This window comes from Amblyomma mixtum, chromosome 1, assembly GCF_055824585.1.
Source record: "Amblyomma mixtum isolate Tamu chromosome 1, ASM5582458v1, whole genome shotgun sequence".
NCBI classification, from domain to species: Eukaryota; Metazoa; Arthropoda; class Arachnida; order Ixodida; family Ixodidae; genus Amblyomma; species Amblyomma mixtum.
The window spans coordinates 74,014,194-74,029,693 of record NC_143012.1 but is presented as its reverse complement, the minus strand read 5'-3'; the positions used below and the strand labels follow the sequence as shown (position 1 = coordinate 74,029,693).

Here is a 15,500-nt window from a genome sequence, read left to right as displayed (position 1 = left end):
GGGCATCGCGTGATGTGCAAGCTGATTGCAGCGGTGGATTATTGAAGCGATGGATGATCGCAGCCCAATCGTGGCGGTAGTCTGAACGTACTTTCACAGCGATAGCTCTACTAGATGCAAAAGTCGATCTCCGTATCCGTGCGACGCTTGACTTTGACTGACCTTGATAAGGCGCTTAGCAATAGCCTTAAGATAAACGTGAGATGTTCAATCGTAATTGACTTTGCCTGATACGATGGGCACCTCCAAGTTTTGCCCGGGCCGCGCCCTAAATTTTACCTTGGCCATTCTGGGCCAGAATCGATGTCCAACCTTATTTGAGCTTGCCCGACACGATGACGACCTCCAAATTTGGCCAGGGTAATTTTCAAAATATCACCAGGACCACCCCCCAAATTTTACTTTCACAGATTTAAAATAAAATTGATATCCAGGATAATTGAGCGGGCCTAACATGATGCCGACCTCCAAATTTTGTCCGAGCAATTGAAAAAATTTGAGTCGGTTTGGAAATGCTTTCTAAATATGATAGGTTTGACAGAGTTAAAAGGAATGCTATACTTAGCCTACCAAATTTACATCGTGATGCCTCATGTCCTACAAAGTCGTTTGCCCTTTGACCCTTTACCATCGACCTTAACCTATGACGTTTCACCTTAAATTAGTTTCGACAAGTTGGCGCTACTGTCAGGTCACGTTACGTGACGTCAACGTAAGGTGCGTATATAAACTTCGCGTAGCTCCGCTTGCCTAATTAGCCATGGAAAAGAGGAGTCAAGACCGTGTCTTTCGCCATGCCAGAGCTGTCGCTCAACCTTTGGGTATAACCATCGTTAAAACCTGTCCAACTTTTTCCTTTACGCCCATGCACGGTGTCGTGTCGATGTCCTGAATACCATTGGTTAACCAACTCAACCGATGAACGCTTTTAAGCAGCTGATGATAGTGAATACGCAGTGCTTTGCTAGCAGGCGGCGAGGAAGTGGTGCTTCCCGGTCGTCAGATTCGTGTGAGCTAGCGGTGAAATACCTAAAATCGCAAAGCGGCGCTACTTATCCAACAATACCATCGTACATAATACATCTAGCATGACTCCTGCGCATTTCGCGCTTGTGCAGCGTGCTGCATATTAAGCAGCCGCGTTAGACAGTTTCCAGCTGGCCATCATCACCCTCTAACATTTCAGACGGTTGTGTTCGGGAGCGATGAAAGGCGCTGCGTATTCGTGGCTTCTGCTACCAGCCACTCTGCTTTTCGTGTGAGTACGTTCGAAGGCGAGTGTAAATAGCGGATATGAGCTTGTTGTATTCGCTTTGCTTGTCGATATGCCTTTCACCGTTCGTGCAAACAGGAATATACAGGCGGGGAAATCTTCGTGTCGCATCTTCGTGTGGAATGTGTTTCCACCGTTAGCGTTTCTGGTTTTCTTGTATAGGGTTTTCTCTCACTACGTTCTTTTAATATGTTTTTAAATATTTTTTTATTTTCGAATTTACAATCCAAATATATTTTATACCTTCGCTTCTAACCGTAAAAAAAGTAGAAGCCCTTCGCTACTTCTTAAACCATCTAAGTTCGCGCTCTCAGTTTCTGTTTCATCTGTTCCGTGTTCGTCCTGCGAAGAGCATACCGCTTTGTAAGCATCGTGTAAACTATCTAGGCCTAACCTCGCCATTTTTGCGTAATTGAGCTACCGAAGCTCTTCTGACTGGCAGCGTCAGACGCCCGCAGGAAGGTGGGAAACCAAGCGTCAACGCGTGCAGGTACCCGCTGTCGGGGCACAGTACGCACTTTCATTTTTTAGTCGGGGTGTTTAAGCTAAGTTGCAAAGGGGGATCGTCACTTTAATCGCCGATATCGTTAGTGTTAATGAAACTATTACAACAGTTCTTCACGTCTTGTGACGTGCGATGGATTGCGTATAGCTTTTATTATTTTCGGTAAATATTCTTTCGTAGCCCCATTAAGCCGCCGCTCCCAGGAAAATAAACTAAAATAAACGAAAGAAATGAAATAAAATATTAAATGAAATAAAATAAACGAAAATAAAGCGGCCCGTTTGCATCAGCCACGTATTAGATACCTTTAGCACAGCGCGTCCACAACTGCTTTCCGCGTACACTGCCCCGCCGCTGCTCGTGCACAGATCGTCTTCAGAGCCCCAGATGGCGCCACGTTCCCGTCAACAGCACGCCCGTCTGCAGCGCCGCGACCAATCAGCGCGTGCGCAGTTGCGGAACGCGGTGAGCGGTAGGCGCTATGTTGAAAGTAGCTATTGACGCACGCCGTCGACGTATTCGAAACCGATGGCTAACGAGATTCAATTACAGCGCAGACAACCGCTGTATACGACCTTAAAATTCCCTTCTTAGTCCGTCTTGGTGATGGATTCGGAACCGGTGGCTAACGAGATTCAATTACAGAGCAGACAACCGCTGTATTCGACCTTAAAATTCCCTTCTTAGTCCGTCCTGGTGATGGATTTCCTGTGTGGCACATTTCCAAAACGCTCTTTTTTCTTTTGTTCTACAGCTTTATCGCGCTCGACGACGCAGACTCTCTATTGAGTACAAGTGCACCGTTACTTCTGTAGCGCTGGCGGAGCCATAATAAAAGCAGCGGGCTGTTGCATTAATCGTTGTTTTAATAATGTCTTTCTCAATCACTCCTGTTCGAACCCACCACGTTCAGGCAGCACGCGAACACATACAATTTGTGCTGCTTACTCATGGCGTATGGTGTTCAGTTTGGACGAACTTCCCCGCCGTACTAATACGAACACAACGAATAGAGCACGGGAATCAAATCCATCCAGCACGTTAAAGAAACCGTCTTGAAGGTGCACACTGCTAGACGGAAACGTTCTTTGAGAATTTGTAAACTTGCGATCTTTGTAAACATTCACTGCGAGAGATTCATGGGAGCTTTCGGAGACAAGAAATCTAGTTAACTTTCCGTCGCCGAAAGTGTAGTCTCAGAAAAGTGCGTAATTTGAATAATCAGGCAGAACACTAGGTTTTAGCGAAACTTGCCATTATGATCGATAACAGAAACGTCGCACTGAGATCTTTGTCCCTTATGTTCTGATATTTTTGATGTCTAGCCCCCATACTAGCAATAACAAAAGCAAATCACGTCCCATTTATTAGCGTCATGCACTATGACCCAACTCGAAAGGTTTTTCGTTTGATCTGTGCTAAGCAATAAGTCCCATTATTTTAATGCGCTATGTTTTGTGAGGAAAACACGAAGCGCAAAGGACACACGAAATTAAATCAATGGGATATCGCGCATCTCTAGGATTGCCTTCATTATTTTACCATTTTCTTCTGTGTTCGTGCAGTGTCGTACTCTTGTTTATGGGAGAAAATAGTACATTACCCAACTGCACTTAATATCGAACATTGATTAGCCACTTTCGTAAGTTTTCTTTATGTGTCGCAGTGGCTGAGCTAAGAGGCGAGCGTTCGGCACCAGAGACGTCATTTTTTCACTATTCATTCTTTAATTACTTCAGTTCCCCTTTGTATCAAGCCCCTACGACCTGTGACGTCAGGGTCTACCGCCAGCAATCAGTGTCCTTCGCCTCCTCCTGTAAAATTATAACCGTCCGACTGTGGAAAGCAATTTACGCAACGTATTCTTAAACGCATACTTATAAATGCAGGCTCGTTCATATTCCTACTCTGTGCACTATACATCTTCCAATGAAGCGAGCGAAAAAGAAGTCATGGCATATAGGCTCGTATTCGTGCCTCAAACTGGCGTAAATATCTCAGGAAGACACCTTTGCCAGAGACTCCTCAAAGTGAGCCCCGCCGCGGTGGCTCAGTGGTTACGGCGCTCGGCTGCTGACCCGGAAGACGCGGGTTCGATCCCGGCTGCGGCGGCTGAATTTCGATGGAGGCGAAATTCTAGAGGCCCGTGTGCTGTGCGATGTCAGTGCACGTTAAAGAACCCCAGGTGGTCGAAATTTCGGGAGCCCTTCACTACGGCGTCCCTCATAGCCTTAGTTGCTTCGGGACGTTAAACCCCAATAAACCAACCAACTTCTCAAAGCGCATTTTTTAGCCAAAATGGAGACAATAGTGCCCTAAAGAAGCATCATTCAAGCTGCGTTTTGGAAGAACGAACACCTTTAAATATAGGTTGCCGTTATGGGGAGATTTGTGTGGTCGAAGGCTTCGCGTAGAATTTTCCATAGGGATCTTTTTGTCACTTCTCTCTTTTACCCTCATTCTTCGCTTTATTAACTGAAATGTCGATTTAAGCTGGAATGAAAATATTAACTACGTTTACCCTAGAGCTACTATAATATGCCCTCCGTACCGTTGTACATAGTTTCATTGTGCTGATTTCAGTTTTCAACTACAAAATACAGTTACTATACAGTAACTCTACTTTACCCTAAGTTTCCTAATGTGCTAAACTAGGTGACAACTTTGCTACGTACGATTGCTGCCGCACATGTTACACAAACAGTTGTGAGCACTTCGGTACAAATGGAGTGCATTGGGCCGGCTCCATTTGCGATCGCTGTGATAGCCCAGGTTTCCATATAGTTTCCTCCTCTCCCACTCCCCTCCCCAAGGAATCAAGCGTAGAGAATATGGCGCTGCGCATGACGCTGTCGTGAGTATGACGGGTTTGCGTCGGGCCCAAGCCTACCGTCATTGCCCCTTGAAAGCAGCAAGCGTCAGTGGGAAACAGAGTTTCTTACTATTACCTAGAGGGAAAGCTGGCGCCCCTTCTATGAGAATTTGCACATGCAGATCCCTTGAGACCACTTCAGCCACCATGGGCTCTCAAAGCATCATGGGCCGGTGACCTACGGACTGCAGAACTACAACTCTTGCGATAAAATAATGCAAAAATAAACGCTGTTTGATAACCAAGAATGTCCTAATGTTCGATATCCTGTCTAACGATTGCAACAAATGAGCAGAAAAGCATGCAAATGCAAAGTTTGCTCAAAATAAGAGCAGACTCACTCTCCTCTTGGCCAAGTATTGCACATACAGAAACTAATATTTTGCGCTTAACAGGCGCAGTTTTAAAAAGAAATATGTTTTTAAAGAAACGTTGTTGGAAAAACATTTTTAAAATTCTTTTAATGGTATTTCGGGAATAAAAACCTTTTATTGACGTCGTGTGCTGTTGCGGTTTCGCTACTATGGTTTTTGCACACTGCTTTCGCGGCAAAGTCGTCTGCGCACACACGAACAGCGTTTTCAGAATGAAACACCCTAGTAGTGACACTCTGTGTTCCCCAAAAAATACGACTGTTCCGCAACAAGTAGCTCACCGCCCCAAGATGCTTTGAGCGTCCATGGTAGCTGAAGCGCTGCGCCTCCATGGCGGCGCAGCGGCGCAGAAAGCTGCAGCTTTCCCTCTAGGTAATGGTAAGAAATTCAATGGTGGAAAACATCTTTGGAGGTTGTGGCCATACCTATCCCGCCAGTGGCCGCTGCTGATGACGAGTTGCCAACCGGTACGACAGGCGGCAGCATAGTGACAATTTTCGCTGAGTTTAGCATGTTGTGCGGCAGGGCGTCAACACTTGACACCTTTTTTAACCAGATATTTTCACTCTAAAATAAGGTACTCATGTTCACTATTTCGCTTTGCTTTCTGCTTGCAGATCACTATCAAGGGGCGAAAATTTGGAAAATGGCGTAATATGCACACCAACGGTGAAGTCTTTACCCCACTTTCGCTTCTTTTGTATGTTTTGATGTGGCCACACGTAGGAGCTCAAACTTTCTGGCCCCAGATTTGTCCGTAAAGACATTTTCAAATATCTCAATTGTTTTCATTGTTCGATATCTTTGGTCATGTAATTTTCATTCCTAAGATGATTCTTTTCTGTGGTTCTTCACAAGAGTACTGCATCGAACGTTTGCAAGACGACCCGTTACGGCGTTCGTTTGCTGATCCAAAAGTCGCGGGTTCGATTATGCCCACCGCGGCCGTTTATATTTCTAGGGAAAATACAAAAAAACGCCTTAGCGCTTTGCGATATCACCGCACGATAAACACTCCTAGCGGGTCTAAATTAAGGCGCCGCGATCCACGACAGGGCCCCTAATAGCCAGTGTGTTAGTTCGGAACGCTTAACCCAAAAATTCAAACTTCATTTCCAAGAAAAATTTATCGATAATGAGGTTTTCTCCAAAAGGGATTGTCACTTCTAACAAGTCTATAATAGCACACCTCCTAGAAGTCGCACTGAACACCAAAAGACGCGGGTTCGATCCCGGCCGCGGCGGCTAGAATTTCTTTGGAGGAGAAATTCTAGAGGCCCGTGTACTGTGCGATGTCAGTGCACGTTAAAGAACCCCAGGTGGTCGAAATTTCCGGAGCCCTCCACTACGGCGTCTCTCATAGCCTTAGTCGCTTTGGGACGTTGAACCCCATAAACCAACCAACCATTAAAAAAGTAACAACGAAGTGGACGCCAGTCATAGCTATTCTGGATTAGCTGTTCTTCCGCGTCTTTATACATGACCACTTTCCTCTGCGTCTTTTAAGGCGAAAGCCTTTAATGCCTCATACTGTCGTTAGCAGACGCGTCGGCAGATGTGTCCGCGTTTCGCTTACGTGCCTTATATGGGTATATGCCAATCATTACTTAATCTATACTTAATCGATGGCATTCTAATGATATCGAAACGCGATTTATGGAATTCTATGATAATTAATGACTAATTGAGTAAGAATAGTTAATGAATTAGTCTAATTAACCTTTCTAGTGAGACCACATAAATAAATAAAACCGAGTAGGAAATTGGTCCAGTTCGGGAATCGAACCAGGGTCTCCGGAGTGCGAGACGAGCACGCTAACCACTCCGTCATGCCAGCTCTTTCTTTTTTTGTCTTTATTGCTTACTCCGTCATGCCAGCTGTGTTCATTCCAAGCCATCGAGCTGGCACTCCGTCATGCCAGCTCGATGACTTGGAATGAACAAAGGCGCGTCTAGTGAATACGGTGTCTTCGTTCACTCCCATCTTCCTCCCTTCCCGTTGCGGCGAGGTTCACGTGTCCATCGAGATATGCGAGGCAGTTACAGTTCCTTTCCTCAAAAATCAATCCACAGACTCTCTGGCAGCGTTGCAAGAAGCTGTCGCGTTCCACTCTTAGAGGCGAAGCTTAACATCTTAACCACACATCAGTGACAAAAGCAGCAACCCTGCGCTTAAGGCTTTCACCTCACCGCACTTTAGGTCAGCAAAGTGTCCCCCTGAATTTTTTCTTACTATCTGCGTCGCTTGAATTTGCATTGCATTATCACGCTCAGTGGTGCCTACAAAGTTCGAGCGCATGCCAAAGAGCGCTCCCAGGATGTGCAGACGTGCCAATCGGGTCGTATTTCCAAGTTAACTGGAGCGAGGAAGGATCATTCTGCAAAAAGCAATGCGCCCAATTGATTAAACTCATCCACGCCGCTCGTTTGACTGGAAACGATATCAGTTTCGAAAAAAGATAACGGAAGCCGTGGTCCATCGATTAGCCCTGCTTATGAAATCGGTTATCTGAAGCGTGGCACTTTTGTGGTCGTTTCAATTAATGACGAATGAAACACGGAATCGCCACACCCTGACATGCAGCCATAATGGTTAGTGGCACTGGTGAGGGTCGAAGGCTAATGAGAGCGTTTCTTCGGAAGGGGTCCTATTCTCCAAATACCGTTGAAATGTCGCTGAAACAGAATTCTCAACGCATAATGACATGAATTATTTCGAGGCACAATAAATGAATAAGAAAACAGGCCTCTCCCGCGCCACTACTGTATCGCGGGTAAACGACAGTCGACCCTCGTGCAACGACTGCCTCTCAGGACGTCAGGCACAAGCGAGATCCTTCAGCACTGCCCGGGGTGTTGACGTGGCCGCAGATGTTCCTGAGAGCGGACACTGTCCAAAGAGGGCTTGCCAAAAGAAAGCACCGGAGAAATGAACGTATTGGCGCAGAATCCGCGCCTATGACGCGAGACCAATGCAGCATGCCTGAACTTCGCCCCTGAATATGTTACCTGCAGCACGGACGAGTGGAAAAATGTCATTTCCTCCTACTAGCCTACATACGCCACTCGCTGAGACCAAAACCAATGCATTTGGCACCCTGTCAGGGCTCTCTAAAGCCCCATTTACGTACAAGAAGTCCCATTGAGGTGTCATGTTGCGTATATGTGTGGAGTTTTTTTGTCCAATAATAGACTTCGTATAATGCACCGTAAAGGCCCGCTCTTATGCCTAAAGGTATTTCGATGTTCTCATTTATGCGATGATCAGTTACTCTCAGAGGGCCATTTAGCCGAGGGACACTACGTGTTGCAACGCGAGCTGTAGCCTGTAAATTCCACACAGATGTTCCATAAGGTCACGAATGACGCAGAAGTGCGGTTTCTCCAAAGAGTCTGGAAAGGCTCACGCCTCAGTATTACTCAGCGGATTTAGGGCAGTACGAAATTGAAGCCCTTGAAAAGTGGTTTGCAATGCTAATCCCCTTAAAAGCTTTTGAACTGTGTTGAAGAAGAATTCGTGTGCCCCCAAACTTGAAACTTTTTTGGAAATGTGTACACGCCACTCCTGTCGACGATGCAGGCTCAATCATCGAGGCGAATCACTGTTTTACGGAATATGACCCCCTGCTAATGGCCAACGACCCTTCGTTTATTTCCTTCTTTTGATTTTGGCTTCTTTTTACTTGTTTTTTCAAGTTGTCTATTTTTTATATTATATGGGTTAATGGCAGTCTAACGTCCCAAAGCAACTCACGCTATGAGCGACGCCGTAGTGAATGGCTCCGAAAATGTCAACGACCTGGGGTTCAATAAAATTCATTGGCATCGCACAGTACACGGGCCTCTAAAATTTGGCCTCCATCGAAATTCGACCGCCTCGGCCGGGACTGAACCCGCGTCTTTCGGGTCAGCAGCCGAGCACCATAACCTCTGAGCCACTGTGGCGGCTGATATAACAATAATTTTATTCCTTCATTGTTGTTTTAGTTTTGTCGCTTCATTTTGTCGTTGTTTACTGCGCTTATCATACTCGTTTATCTGTAGAGTGATCGGTATTTATAACAATTCGGGACTTCTTTTTATGCAAATTTGCTTTATTTTTATTTGAGGCAGTATTACTACTCCTATTGTTATTCTGCTTTTATGGCGGTCTTTGGCGGCAGATGCCCTTGCGCAATAAAAATTCATCATCATCATCATCGAATTGGACAAACCGCCTTTTTTTCTAACGATCCGACCACTTGCTAAGGTAGAAAATCAATTAAAAAATTAAATGCAGCTATTGTTTTAATTTAATTGCCGAGAATCGCACTGTCCCACATTCGTTTCATTCAACCTTCATATGATGAGAATGGGGCCTAATAAAAAACTGGAGTCTTCTTCACTCATGTACACTCTTCTCATGGATTCGCATTAACGTATCCAAGATAGCACAGCAATGGGACGTCCGGCCAGTAACGAAGGAGGAAGTAAAGAAAGCCTTAGGAGCAATGCAAAGGGGGAAAGCAGCTGGTGAGGATCAGATAACAGCAGATTTGTTGAAGGACGGAGGAGAGATTGTGCTAGAAATACTAGCCGCCCTGTAAACGCAATGCCTTGTGTCCTCGAGAGTACCAGAAGCTTGGAAGAACGCTAACACTATCTTAATTAAGAAAGGAGACTTCAAGGACTTGAAGAATTACAGACCGATCAGCTTATTGTCCGTTGCCTGCAAGGTATTTACTAAGGTAATCTCTGATAGAGCCAGGACCACCTCTGACTTCAGTCAACCAAATGATCACGTAGGCTTTCGTATAGGATACTCGGCAATAGACCACATCCACACTATCAGGTGATAGAGAAATGCGCAGAATAAAACCAACCCCTATATATACCCTTCATTGATTACGAGAAAGCATTTGACTCAGTGGAAACCTCAGCGCTCATGCAGGCATTGCGGAATCACGGTGTGGAAGTGTTATGCGAAAATATTGCAAGATACTTATAATGATTCCACAGCTACCATAGTTCTCCTTAAAGTCAGCAAAAAAAATTTCAATGCGGAAAGGTGTCAGGCAGGGAGACACGATCTCGCCAATGCTCTTCACTGCCTGCTTACAGGAGGTATTCCGGGGACCGGAATGGGAACAGTTGGGGATAAGAGTTAATGGAGAATACCTGAGTAATTTGCGATTCGCTGATGACATTGCCTTGCTAAGCCACTCAGGACAAGAACTGCAAAGCATGATCATTGAGTTAGACGGGCAGAGCAGAACGGTGGGGCTAAAACCAACTAACGTGCAGAAAATCAAAGTAATGTTCAGCAGCCTAGCAAAAAACAGCAGTTCGCAGTTGGTAGCGAGGGGCTGGAAGTAGTAAGAGAATAGTGACCGCAGATCCGGATCATGAAAAGGAAGTAACTAGAAGAATAAGAATAGGGTGGAGCGTATATGGCAGGTTCTCTCAGATCACGAATGGTAGTTCACCAATATCCCTCAAGTGAAAAGTTTACAACAGCTGTATCTTACCGCTACTCACCTACGGGGCAGAAACGTGGAGGCTAACAAACAGGGTTCAGCTTAAGTTAAGAACAACGCAGCGAGCTATGGAAAGGAAAATCATAGGTGTAACGTTAAGAGACCGAAAGAAGGCGGAGTAGGTGAGGGAACAAACGTGGAATAATTACATCGTAGTTGAAGTCAAGAGGAAGAAATGGGCTTGGGCAGGGCATGTGGATTCCAAGAGAAGGCAAGCGTAGCAGGGGGCGGCAGAAAGTTAGGTGGGCGGATGAGATTAAGAAGTTTGCGGGGATACAGTGGCCGCAACTGGCAAAGGATAGGGTTAATTGGAGAGACATGGGCGAGGCCTTTGCCCTTCAGTGGTTGTAGTCAGGCTGATGATGATGATGATCCAAGATAGTACTCCCTTTATTGCTTCTGTGCTGCGATTTCTTTGTTCATTTGAACGGCTAGAAAGTGCTGTATATTCGTAATTAACGTTCTTAAGAAAATTCTCACTGCTCCCTCGAACGAAGAAAGCACTTTCTTTTTATAAATATTATACGACACTTCATGTCTTTTCGGCAGTAACAGGTAAAAATATTCCTCTTTAATAAATGTAGAATGAACCACTAATGCAAATTATGAAAGGTAGCTAAATATAAACCATACAAAGGAGACGGAAAACAAGCTCTGCATGACGATGTGCGTTTGAAGAAAAACCTGTACTTTGTCCGATAATTCAGAAACAAGACACAGGGCGTCAGTGTAGAACCTGGGAGCGCGCTCAAGCATTCGCTGGCGTGTTCTATGCTCCACTGAACGGGATAGTATACATAGCAGACATCCCATTTAGTTTTGGAACCAATTTAGGCTTGCTTGCTTTGAGTGCAACGAATAAACCTGTCAGAAGCTCCCTTATCGCCGAACGCCACGCCATATGTCCACAGTGGCCCTTTTTTCCTAATTCAAGCTAACTGAAAATGTTTTAGAACTCGACGAGGTCGAAGGAGTAGGATATGTGGAACTTGCATGTAAACAAGGACTAGAATTTTTGTACTAGCATTTGAAATTGTGAACTATCTGACTAACAGTAGCTGGGAGGATAACGCGGCCTGCCATTTTCCCTACCCAGTTAGTACTGTACGTATCTTGCGCCCTCTGCGTTATTAAAATAAACATACCAGCGATATAGTGGCGTCACGTATTTGTCTAGGGGTAGTGAACGATTTCGTAGGGAAAGCTGCATTGGCCACGAACTTGCGTCTTCTCTGTGGCGGTGCTCCGAGGAGGCACAGAGACCGACCTTGAGCCGTTGCCTAGCAACCGCCGCAGCTGGCGGACGCCGCGCGCTCGCCGCGCCATCTGGCATGACGTCACAACACGTCACATATTGCGCTTTTCTTTCATCACGCAAGCTTCAAGATAACGCAGGCCAATTTGCTGTTGCTTTTGTTTAATTCCCGAAGACATAAAACATGGCGTTGAGACGCGCAGAGCTGCGGTGTCATGCAGGTAAAGATGCATGTGCAGCAGCTGTAAGACACATGTGCTCCCATCCGAGTTGACAGAGATCATTAAAAAAATGCACTGCGCCTGAATTCTCTAAAAGGAAGTTGTTTCCCGCCTGCATACTGCTTAACTAATTTTACGAATATGCTTTCAATACGGAATGCTCCTACAATGGCACTTTAGAAAATACAATGTTATTTGCTCTTTTTCAGATCCTGGTCACATATAACTAATGAGCGCTCTTTTTTCTTTATTTGTTGCTCTTTCAAGCTGTGCAATTTGTCCGGAGTTGGGGGAGAGTGTGCTCCCGGCTGTTACTGCGATCGTAGCCCGTGGGACGGCGTCACCGGAATCTGCATGAGTGCCACCGATTATCCAGCCATGCGACCTGAGGCGCGGCTGGCAATGTATGGGCTGCCTCTACTGCGTCGACAGTAGCTGCCGGAGGTTTGACTTTGCTCGAGGCTCCTAGAGACGGTTTTCTCTTTTGGCTGCCTTTTCATCGCTCTGGAGAAAACACAACCCAGAAGGAGCTGTGGACGTTCAAACGATACGATGGCCAATACAGTATCGGGTAACTGGGCCCTCCAAGTCACCACCGAATGGGAAGAATCTTTCATTTGCCGGCCGTTCGGAACGCCCGCTTCTGCAAAGAAGCGCTTAAAATTTTCCGAGTTTTTTTAAATGAGGAAAACAGTTTTGCAATAAAATTGTGCTCACCGGAAGTGCTGTATTTGTGGTTTTAATCAACGCTGTACAAGTACGTAATCAAAAATTTCTGGAGTGAACAACTGTGACCCTGTGGTCAGGCACCGACAATGTTAACACGATTTCAAAACCTACTTTTTCTCCACGAACATTCAGCGTCGAAACGACATGCGTGCCATATTCAGATGCAAAATAAGAACCAGGCCACAAACAAGCGGTCATCATTACTATCACAGTCTTTCCGGGTAAGCCTTCCTCTGCTGGCAATAGCCACAGCAGGCATCTTGAAGACGTTTGATTGAATTACGTAGACTGTCGCGTTTCTGAGCGGACAGCACAAGAGGAACGACAGAAGAGAAGACTTCTCCTCCTTGTCCGTCCGTCGTTTCTCGTTCTTGACTTTCGTGCAGTGTTCACCTGAGTAACCGATTTCTTAACAATTCCACTTTGCACTAATTTTCCAGCAAAACCCCCACTTCTGAGCTCCTTTTCTTAATAAACTACTGTGCTTTCAGATGACGGACCAATCCTTCAGGGTATGAGGTGGACTGTTCAAACACTACAGCTCGCGGTACACGATGCCTTGAAATCGTCAGTGGCCAACTAGCTCCTTATTAAAGTATGCAACATAGGATAAAAAACTGCAAACTCCGGTGGTGTTGTTCCTTATCGGCAAGTTAGATTTGAAGAAAGACTGCCGAAGTCGGCCCAGTAAACCATAAAACGTCAGATGGACATCAGCGAGATATTTAAGCTGGACATTAGACACCTCCACCAGACATCCATTTCAGTACCGTTTATCAAAAATCTGCGACAACACCAAAATTAGTCTCCAGACCGAGGTATAGTACGTAGTGCCGACATCTAGTTCGACATTTGCCAGATATTTGTGCATGGTGTAAGTATGCCCAGTCTATGTAATCTAGACATCTATATATAGAGAATATGACTATACATAGACCAATAATTTGTATTGAATACTGCAGTTGTAATAACGAAAAAATTCTGCATTGCAAAAATTATTGACATCTTCATCCCACTGTTCCTAGGGTCATCTCTTGCCAAGAGCCTTTTGCTATAGCATGCCGTGATAATGCTAACATGATGCAAACAGCCTTGCGTTGAAAGAGCATTATAATGCCGATGGCATTATGTTCACAAAGCCAGCGGAGTCTCACGGGAAGAAATTTCAAAGGGCAGTGAGATGAAGACCTTATATTTTTGTAATGCAGCATGGAAAGCATGGATGCTTGCAACCCATACTTTACGAAACTTCGTATGCTCTATGAAAAAAAAAACACAATTGCGTTTTTTCTTTGACCATGCTTGCTTTGTTATTTCAGCTACAACGCTGTTAACTTAGAAACATCCTAGTCGAAATAAAAAAAACAGGCATGGGCAGTGCATGTAACGTGAAGGCATGATAACCAATTATCGTTAAGGGTAATGGGCTGGATTCAGAGAGAAAGCAAGCACAGCAGAGAGGATTTGGTCGGGTGGGCCGATGATGTTCGGAAGTTTGCTGGGATAAGGTGGCCGCTGCTGGCACAGGACACGGTTAATTGGAGAAATTTTCGGCCAGCAGTGTACATAGGCTGGTGATGATAAAAAGTGGGGCTCAAGAAGTTTCCTCTCAAGAAAGATGAGGTAACATATTCAGCTACACAAATGCCAAAGCTATTTTTGTTCTTTAAAAAAACTGGAAAAGTTGAATAAAACATGCTTAATCAGAAAAAAACTGGTTATTGAAGTCCTGGCTGCTGATTTAAAAAAAAAAATTTTGCAATGTGGCCTCACACCTTAAGCTGAGATATCATGCGCTGGCTGTAGCGCAAGGTATAAATTGAAAGTATGAATAGTAATGAAGTAACAATGCGAATCCTGAGCAAAGTGACTGGCATTTTAAACCAACTGTGTCCAATTGAGTCAGAAACCTGAAGGATGTACATTCAGATTTGTCTTTACTACTTCCAATATATTTTTTTCATTTTAGGTAGGATAATGTCATGGTAAAGCGGGCACAAAAACACACACAAAAATATAGAGAGTGCTGGCCATGCCTCCAATTTGTTAACAGCGTTTTTCAACTTTAAATTCAGTAAGGAAACACGAAATATTGAGTCATTGAAAAAGTGGAATTCTTAAATTATAACTCTCTTACATTCCCAGGACGTGACAAGTAATATCTATGAGGAGTCTAGGTTAAAGCAGATATATATCGTGGGTATGTATTCAGGTTTTCCACGAAAAAAAAGGTTTTTTAAATAGGACGTCTCAGAGATTATGCCTCGGTACGTAGACATTAATACTTAATCCGGACATCTCTGGGACGTTTGTAGTTTGTTGGGTGTGGATGTCTACAAACCTCATGCTTAAAGGGCAGCTGGAACTTCAAGAATTCCACAGCGACTATTTTAGCAATGAAGATGAGCTCTATTTGGAAAATGAAGACTAGCACGGAATAAAAAAAAAACATGGTAACCGCTTTGGTGCGAGCTGAAAAAGCCACTGTTGAACTACACAGACAACAAATGACAGCAGGTGATTTCGACGGTGTTTGGTTGAAATGCCATAGAGGTGTCCAAAACTGACACCTCGGTAGGGGGCAACAGTCGCCATGAAAAGGCACGAGAAGGTTTTGCTGGGGAGAGATTTGTTTTGTTCAGCCCTTTATCTATATCCTAGTTATCACATTACGTTGAAAAGCGAGTAAAGGCACCGAGCAAAACAGCATTTGGTAACTACACGGAAGCGGCTTGGTAGGATCGCCAGCGGCAAT

General features: G+C 44.8%; 1 long non-coding RNA gene across 1 annotated transcript; it reads left to right on the top strand.

The window, feature by feature from the left end:
* The first annotated feature begins 1,136 nt into the window (after positions 1–1,136).
* On the top strand, positions 1,137–12,661 carry LOC149366792 (uncharacterized). The gene is made up of 3 exons (XR_016286889.1): positions 1,137–1,258; positions 5,642–5,693; positions 12,284–12,661. It is a non-coding gene; the product is annotated as an uncharacterized LOC149366792 (long non-coding RNA).
* Positions 12,662–15,500: the final 2,839 nt, after the last annotated feature.